The 9,350-nt window shown below is 45.5% G+C and overlaps 3 non-coding genes across 3 annotated transcripts; 2 read left to right on the top strand and 1 right to left on the bottom strand.

Moving 5' to 3' along the window:
• Positions 1-239: 239 nt before the first annotated feature.
• Positions 240-311, bottom strand: TRNAC-GCA (transfer RNA cysteine (anticodon GCA)). Its single transcript has one exon. It is a non-coding gene; the product is annotated as a tRNA-Cys (tRNA).
• A 3,713-nt stretch (positions 312-4,024) lies between these two features.
• Positions 4,025-4,096, top strand: TRNAC-GCA (transfer RNA cysteine (anticodon GCA)). The gene has a single exon. It is a non-coding gene; the product is annotated as a tRNA-Cys (tRNA).
• A 4,815-nt stretch (positions 4,097-8,911) lies between these two features.
• TRNAC-GCA (transfer RNA cysteine (anticodon GCA)) lies at positions 8,912-8,983 on the top strand. Its single transcript has one exon. It is a non-coding gene; the product is annotated as a tRNA-Cys (tRNA).
• Positions 8,984-9,350: the final 367 nt, after the last annotated feature.

The following is a 9,350-nucleotide window of genomic DNA, read 5'->3' as shown; positions in this document are numbered from 1 at the left end:
CACAGCACTGACTTAGGGCAATGAAAACATGTAGAAACATGCCTATGTAGAACAAGACCAGTGGTAAGTGAAATAAAAAGTCATAGTTGGAGGAACGTATCACTCTAGAGTTGTGGTGTTCAGAGATAGGGTTTTAAGTTACCCCAGATTTGAGAAGACTTGGTATCCTGAGGCTCTGGATAGGGGAAAGAAGCCGAATCTTCAATACCAGCTCCAGCTAGCAAAAGTGAAGGACAGCAAGGGGGCACCTGGATTTGAACCAGGGACCTCTTGATCTGCAGTCAAATGCTCTACCCCTGAGCTATACCCCCTGATATAAGTGGAAGCCTTAGTACCACCTTTTACCTGTGTAGCCATGCCCAACATTCCTATAAATTTTTGCCACAAGATGTTCACCAGGCTGGGCCTGCTCAAAGCTGCCAAACCAGCCTCACTATAATTTTACTCCCTTGATGCCAAACAAACACCGGGTTCCCCCTCCCTGTAACCAGCTCCCTGCTCTTTCTGGAAAAGCACCGACACTGGTGTTTATGGCAGGAGGGGCCTTCAGGGTCACCGGTCTATGCCCTTCACAGTAGGCATCTGGACACAGAGATTCAGGATTACTGGTCTGCCCAAGCACACACAGCTCCTCACAGATAAACTCAGGACCTGAATCCACTTCTCCTGACTTTGGGTTCAGGACCTTATAACTAAGCCAGTGAGTCTCTTATCTTCCTCTTTTCCCTATCCTCTATCAGTCAAAAAATGTAAAGGCTACAGAAGAGGAGCGTTTTAATAGATTAATGAGGAGTTGGGACCATCAGGGGAACTAGAGTGTGGGCTTAGCAGAGCACAAGGAAAAGCTAATGGGGACACCAGAATTTGACCTTGGGCATGCTGCACCCTTCGGGCCAGTCCTCAGATTTCCTGTGTTCAGGAAGCATCTTGGGAGCTTGTCAAACATGCAGACGTGATGTGGGGTTAGGAACAAGCTTCTTATTGAGGGTCTGGGGGATCCCACTTTGAGAAACACCTGTCACAGATCTATATCGGCTCCCTTGTGCGCCACCTGCAGGAAGACTTAGGTACTGAACCCCCAGGAAGGGATGGGTTAGGAATTCTAGCACCTGCCCCAGGGTCAGACTGAGCTGGTGGGCAGAGGCAGGATGAAAACTAAGGACCACAATCAGATTGCTCATCCTCTGAACTCTGTTCTAGACCCCTGGTTCTTAACTGTAGGGTGCGTCAAAATCACTTGGAGGACTTGTTAAAACAGGGATGTTTGGGCTTCCCCCTGAAAGTTTCTAATTAACAAATTCTCAGGTAACGCTGATCCTGAGGGTCTGGGGCCATGCTTTAAGAACCACTGCTCTAGATCCACACATCTGTGACCAGGCCCTTTCACACTCGCAGCCACACCCAGGGCACCTGTTCACCCTTGCCTCATCTGTGTGTTTACTGAGCACTGCTGCCTCCACTACACCAAAGATCCATATCCTGAGACCCCCCACTCTTTCCTCCCATTGCCTGCTGGGAGCCCCTGGGAGGGTCTTCTTTGTCATGGATTAGCTCTCTTCCCAGTTTACCATTCAGGAAACTAAATCTAAAGAAGCTTCTGCGAATACGGGGAAAACTCATTCAAGGGAGTCAAGGAGATCCAGCTCTTCTGTCCAGAGCAGCCCGATTCAAGCTGAAGATCTCAGTCTGCCTCAGAAAAATTCAGCCCAGGGGGTTGCATTGTGACTCCTATATTGCAGATGAGGAAACAGAGGACAGGAGAGTATCTTTGGCCCCACAAAGGCAAGTCGCTCAGGAGAGAAGGCGGCTCCAGATATCCCAGCGGAGTCATCCTTCAGCTTTGCACTTCCTTGTTTCTCTCTGGGTTCATCTCCCTTCTTTCTCCTTAATTCATTGAGGTTCTGATCCAGTTAATGCTCTTAGGTTTGGCACATCTGAAATGTCTTTCTTTTGTCCTCTTGCTTGAATGTCAGTTTACCTGGGTTCAGAATTCTAGATTGAGTCTACAGCTGTAGCACCCTGAACGCACCCGATCTTGTCAGAACTCTAGGTTGGAAGTTTTTTTTCTTTATACCTAAAAAATTTATTTTATAATACTATAAAGTATCAGTAAAGACAACTTTATTATTCAATTGCTCTTCTCACCAAAGTATCACATTAAAAATTTTTTTGAAATGCATGCACAGTTGGGTCTGGCCACACAGCTATTTAATTTTACTTATTTGTGCCTATATCTTCACTTACACAATTTTAAAAAATAACATTTTCCTAATTATGATAAATAATAATAAAGTGCTGTACTCAGTATGTCAGCAAATCTGGAAAACTCAGCAGTGGCCGCAAGACTAGAAAAGATCAGTTTTCATTCCAATCCCAAAGAAAGGCAGTGCTGAATAATGCTCAAATGACCGTACAATTGTGCTCATTTCACATGAAAGCAACTGCTACTGCTAAGTCACTTCATTTGTGTCCAACTCTGTGCGACCCCATAGACAGCAGCCCACCAGGCTCCCCCATCCCTGGGATTCTCCAGGCAAGAACACTGGAGTGGGTTGCCATTTCCTTCTCCAATGCATGAAAGGAAAAAGTGAAAGTGAAGTTGCTCAGTCATGTCCGACTCTTAGGGACCCCATGGACTTCAGCCTACCAGGCTCCTCTGTCCATGGGATTTTCCAGGCAAGAGTACTGGAGTGGGGTGCCATTGCCTTCTCCACATGAAAGCAAGGTAATGTTCAAAATTCTTCCAGCTAGGCTTCAGCAGTACATGAACTGAGAACTTCCAGATGTTGAAGCTGGATTTTGAAAAGGCAGAGGAACTAGAGATCAAATTGCCAACATGCATTGGATCATAGAAAAAGCAAGAGAATTCCCGAAGAACATCTACTTATGCTTCTTTGACTACTCTAAAGCCTTTGACTGTTTGGATCACAACAAACTGTGGAAATTCTTAAAGAGATATGAATACCAGACCACCTCACCTGTCTCCTGAGAAACCTGTAGGCAGGTCAAGAAGCAACAGTTAGAGTGAAAAAACTGGCTTAAAATTCAACATTCAAAAAAACTAAGATTTTGGCATCCAGTCCCATCACTTCAAGATAAATAGATGGGGGAAAAGTAGAAACAGTGACAGACTTTATCTCCTTGGGCTCCAAAATCACTGCAGATAGTGACTGTAGCCACAACATTAAAAGACACTTGGTCCTTGGAAGGAAAGCTGTGACAAACCTAGATGGCATATTAAAAAGCAGAATATGACTTTGCCGACAAAGGTCTGTATAGTTGAAGCTATGGTTTCTTCAGTAGTCATGTATGGATGTGAGAGTCGGACCGTACAGAAGGCTGAGCACCAAAGAATTAATGGTTTTGATTGTGATTGCTGGAGAAGACTCTTGAGAGTCCCTTGAACTGCAAGGAGATCAAACCAGTGAGCCCTAAAGGAAATCAACCCTGAATATTCATTGAAAGGACTGATGCTGAAGCTGAAACTCCAATACTTTGGCCACCTAATCCAAAGAGCTGACTCACTGGAAAAGACCTTGATGCCGAGAAAGATTGAGGGGAAGAGGAGAAGGGGATGACAGAGGATGAGATAGTTGGATGGCATCACTGACTCACTAGACATGAGTTTGAGCAAACTCGGGGAGATGGTGAAGGACAGGGAAGCCTGGTGTGCTGCAATCTGTGTGGTCACAAAGAGTCGGACACAGCTTAGCAACTGAACAAGAACTATAATAAAGCCATAAAAAGGTATAAACCCACAGGACAAAAAGTATATAGATGAGATAATTAGTTTCACCTGGAAGGAAAAAACAAAACGGCTAATGTAGTCTGTAGAGAAATCATCCAAGAAGTAAGCACTTCTGTGGGAGGCGCAGGGGAGGTTGGAGACCAGAGGGCGTTACTGAGGGATGCAGTTCTACAGGTTCCCACTGGCTCTCAGAGAATGGATGGTAATTGCCGTCTACTGCATACCTGGATGTTATGACATCGTGAATTGGTGCTAGTTCAGAACCTAGAATGGCCTGGGGGTATAGCTCAGGGGTAGAGCATTTGACTGCAGATCAAGAGGTCCCCGGTTCAAATCCGGGTGCCCCCTGCTGATTTTCTTTCTATCTGGAGACCACACACGTGGTCACTGTAGATTAGATCTCAGTACCACCAACCTTCACCTCCACCCAACCCCGCTTGTTGGGAGGCTTTTTAAATTAGGCTACTTTCCTCTAGGGGGGCTTAGCAAACATAACATGGAAGGAGTAAGGAGAGGAGAGGAAAGGTAGGAAAGGTCATCTTCTGACTCAGGAAATGGTTGGAAGTTTTCCTCATCCAGCGTTAGAGGCTTTGTCTTGACCCTAAGAGCTGTGTGTGTTTGGTCACCTCTTCCAATTGCTGTTTATATTACTATTTCTCTTTTCAAGTGAGTTAGGAAGGTCCAAGGAGCCAACTGAATTAGCAGCTGTGCCCCACAGACTCTGGGGACGAATCTGAATACTTTTATTTGAAAAACAACATGTTCTCTGCTCTTCCTACCCGACCAGCACTATCTACCCGATCAGACACATTTGGGGGAGAGATGATACTGGATGATTCTCAAGCGCATTTTGCCTGAACACGGGCTTCCCAGATGGTGCAAGTGATAAAAGAACCTGCCTGCCAATGCAGGAGACTAAGAGACGAAGGTTCAACCCCTGGGACGGAAAGATCCCCTGGAGGAGGGCATGGCAGCCCCACTCCAGTATTCGTGCTTGGAGAATCCCATGGACAGAGGAGCCTGGCAGGCTACAGTCCATGGGGTCGCAAAGAGTCAGACACAACTGAAGTGACTTAGCACGCAAATATGATTATCAAAGCCAGTGCCCTCGACAGGGCCAGGAGCAAGGAGGGAGAGGGCAGACCTGGTGGGAAAGTCGTGCTTCTGCCAGGGGGCAGACCCCCAGGTTCTGGAAGCCACAACCACCTGGGTGACTGGCTGTGCTGTGGGTGGAAAGGTGCTTTTTAGATAATAATGGCTCACAGATCATTTAAACACAGATCACGAGGTCTCTGATTCATAATCCAAGTAACCTTACTGCTGTCACTTTAAAAAATTAATAGACTTTATTTTTCAGAGTAGTTTTAATTTTAAAGAAAAACTGAGCAGAAAGTACAGAGAGCTCCTCCCCATCCCCTCACCTCAGCTGCCCCCTCCCAGCTGCCCCATTATTAAATTTTATATTAGTGTTGTTGTTGTCCAGTCGTCCAGTCACGTCTGACTCTTTGCAATCCCATAGACTGCAGCACGCCAGGCTTCCCTGTCCATCATCATCTCCCGGAGCTTGCTCAAACTCATGTCCATTGAGTCGGTGATACCATCCAAACATCTCATCCTCTGTCATCACCTTCTCCTCCTGCCTTCAGTATTTCCCAGCATCAGGGTCTTTTCCAATGAGTCAGTTCTTCACATCAGGTGGCCAAAGTATTAGAGTTTCAGCTTCACCATCAGTCCTTCCAATGAATGTTCGGGACTGATTTCCTCTAGAATTGACTGGTTTGATCTTCTTGCAGTCCAGGGGACTCTCAAGAGTCTTCTCCAATACCACAGTTCAAAAGCATCAATTCTTCTGTGGTCAGCCTTCTTTATGGTTCAACTCTCACATCTATACGTGACTACTGGAAAAACAATAGCTTTGACTAGATGGACCTTTGTTGGCGAAGTAATGTCTCTTCTTAATATGCTGTCTTGGTTGGTCATAGCTTTTCTTCCAAGGAGCAAGAGTCTTTTAATTTCATGACTTCAGTTACCAGCTGCAGTGATTTTGGAGCCCAGTGAAATAAAGTCTGTCACTGTTTCCATTGTTTCCCCATCTATTTGCCATGAAGTGATGGGACTGGATGCCAAGATCTTAGTTTTTTGAAAGTTGAGTTTTAAGCCAGCTTCTTCACTCTTCTCTTTCACCCTCATCAAGAGGCTCTTTAGTTCCTCTTCACTTTATGCCATATGGGTGGTGTGATCTGTGTATCTGAGGTTATTGATATTTCTCCCAGAAATCTTGATTCCAGCTTGTATCTCATCCTGCCTGGCATTTCACATGATGTACTCTGCATAGAAGTCGAATAAGCAGGGTGACAATATACAGCCTTGACTTACGCCTTTCTCAATTTGGACCCAGTCCATTGTTCCATATGTGATTCTAACTGTTGCTTTTGACCTGCATATAGGTTTCTCGGAAGACAGGTAAGGTGGTCTGGTATTCCCAACTCTTTAAGAATTTTCTACAGTTTGTTGTGATGCACACAGTTAAATGCTTTAGCATAATCAATGAAGCAGAGGTAGATGTTTTTCTGGAATTCTCTTGCTTTTTCTATGATCCAGCAGATGTTGGCAATTTGATCTCTGGTTTCTCTGCCTTTTCTAAATCCAGCTTGAACCTCTGGAAGTTCTTGGTTCATTTACTATTGAAGTCTATCTTGGAGAATTTTGAGCATTACTTTGCTAATGTGTGAAAGGAGTGCAATTGTGCAGTAGTTTGAACATTCTTTGGCATTGCCTTTTTTGGGATTGGAATGAAAAGTCCTGTGAGACTTTGGAATGAAAAGTCCTGCTGAGTTTTCCAAATTTGCTGGCACATTGAGTGCAGCACTTTCACAGCATCATCTTTTAGGATTTGAAATAGCTCAGCTGGAATTCCATCACATACTCTAGCTTTGTTTCTAATGATGCTTTCTAAGGCCCACTTGACTTCCCACTCCAGGATGTCTGGCTCTAGATGAGTGATCACACTATTGTGGTTATCTGGGTCATGAAGATCTTTTTTGTATAGCTCTTCCGTATTCCTGCCACCTCTTCTTAATATCTTCTGCTTCTGTTAAGTCCATTCCATTTCTGTCCTTTATTGTGCCCATCTTTGCATGAAATGTTCCCTTGGTATCTCTAATTTTCTTGAAGAAATATCTAGTCTTTCCCATTCTATTGTTTTCCTCTATTTCTTTGCACTGATCACTTAAGAAGGGTTTCTTATCTCTCCTTGCTATTCTTTGGAACTCTGCAGTGGATGGATATATCTTTCCTTTTCTCCTTTGCCTTTCACTTCTCTTCTTTTCTCAGATATTTGTAAGGCTTCCTCAGACAACCATTTTGCCGTTTTGCATTTCTTTTCCTTGGGGATGGTTTTGGTCCCAGTCTCCTGTACAATGTTATGAACCTCCATCCATAGTTTTTCAGGCACTCTTTCTATCAGATCTAATTCCTTCAATCTGTCACTTCCATTTTATAATGGTAAGGGATTTGATTTAGTGTGACCTTTATTAAAAATAACAAATGAATGTTGATGCATTCATATTAACCAATGTCCATGGTTAACATTAAGGTCCATGCTTGGTATCATATGGTTTTGTGGGTTTTGACAAATGCATAATGTCATGTACCCACAATTACAATATCCTTCAGAATAGTTTCACTGCCCTAAAAATTCCCCTGCTGTACCTATTCATCCCACTCTCCCACCCTAAATCCCAGGCAACCACTGATCTGTTTGCTGTCTTTACAGTTTTGCCTTTTCCAGAATGTCATCTAGTCGGAAGTGTACACTATATGGCCTTTTCAAACTGGCCTCTTTCACTTAGCAATATGAATGTAATGTTCCTCCATGCCTTTTTGTGGCTTGATAGCTAGTTATTTTTCAGCACTGAATAATATTCCTCTGTTTGGACCTGATACGGGGTGTCTGGAAGTCTGCAAGGGGACAGGCACACACAGGACCCAGGATCTCCCACCGCAGGCCAGAAGGAAAGAGCTCTGACCACATAGCAGCGCCCCTTGGTCCCAGCCTGTAGGCCCCCAGATAACCGCCTTTACGTATCTGGTCATGAAATTGAAAGACGCTTGCTTCTTGAAAGAAAAGCTATGACCAACCTAGACAGCATATTTAAAAAGCAGAGACATTACTTTGCCAGCAAAGGTCCATCTAGTCAAAGCTATGGTTTTTCCAGTAGTCATGTATGGATGTGACAGTTGGACCATAAAGAAGGCTGAGCACTGAAGAATTGATGCTTTTGAACTGTGGTGTTGGAGAAGACGCTTGAGAGTCCCTTGGATTGTAAGGAGATCCAACCAGTCAATCTTAAAGGAAATAAAGTCCTGAACATTCATTGGGAGAACTGATGCTGAAGCTGAGACTCTGATACTTTGGCTACCTGGTGTGAAGAACTGACTCATTGGAAAAGACCCTGATGCTGGGAAAGATTGAAGGCATGAGGAGAAGGGGACGACAGAAGATGAGATGGTTGGATGGCATCACTGACTCGATGGACGAGTTTGAGCAACCTCTGGGAGATGGTGATGGACAGGGAAGCCTGGAGTGCTGCAGTCCATGGGATCACAAATAGTCAGACACGACTGAGCAACTGAACTGAACGCCTGGTCTTAGGTTCCCCGATTGTGCTCCCCGAAGGATCTTGGCGCCACCTCTCCTCGAGTCTCCCCTGGGTTCAGCCCCTAGGACACCGCCTCAGGCGGGGACCAGGCCGGGAGGGCTGAGTGTGCCATGGAGGGTCAGGGAAGGAAGGAGGCTGAGGCAAGGAGGCTGGCGCAGAGCGGGGGGCGGGGTCAGAGGAGCTGGGGGAGGAGGAAAGGGAGGAAGAACGCTGAGGGGGCGGGGTCTCAACCCTAAAAGCCCTAGTTCTCAAACATGGTGCCTCCCTCCCCGCTGCCGGCAGTGCTGGTGGCAACTAGAATGAATAGGTACCTCTTGGACAAGGGCGGGGCCTCGGGGGCTGCAAAGGTGAACTCATGGCCCGAGAATGGACTCCAGTCAGTTTGTGGTGGCTTCGCCAGTTTCAGAGGCGGTGAGGAATGAATAGAATTTACAGTAGCTATGGAATGCTTGGGTGTGGTAACACACTTGAAGTAGGGTATTGAGAAACCATTGTGGAGCAAGGGGGTATAGCTCAGGGGTAGAGCATTTGACTGCAGATCAAGAGGTCCCCGGTTCAAATCCGGGTGCCCCCTGGCAACTTCCTTTATTGCCAAATGGCTTCCCTGACAACAGATTTGTCATAACTCCGCCACCGCTCTTCCCCAGAACTTGTTGTCTTTCCAAGTGCCTTCTCTCCTGTGTCAGAGAGAAGTGAGGTAGACTGAGCTATTGGCTGTAATTCACCTCTATCGTCGTTTTTACCCCTGTTGTTTTGTGACCTGTCTTTGCTGCAGAAGCCCGTGTCCTCTGCGTCCCTTTGCGCTGGGCTCTGCTGCAGTTATCAGTCTAGGCCAATCAGGAGACAGAAACTACACAGTAATTTAAACAGGGACGTTTAAAATAAAGAATGATTGTGCTAAGAACGATTGTGCTAAACAACGATTGTGCTATGAAGAGGGA

This window comes from Bos mutus, chromosome 4 (assembly GCF_027580195.1).
Source record: "Bos mutus isolate GX-2022 chromosome 4, NWIPB_WYAK_1.1, whole genome shotgun sequence".
Classification (NCBI taxonomy): domain Eukaryota; kingdom Metazoa; phylum Chordata; class Mammalia; order Artiodactyla; family Bovidae; genus Bos; species Bos mutus.
Note: the sequence above shows the minus strand (reverse complement) of the source record. Positions and strands in the feature narration are given on the sequence as shown.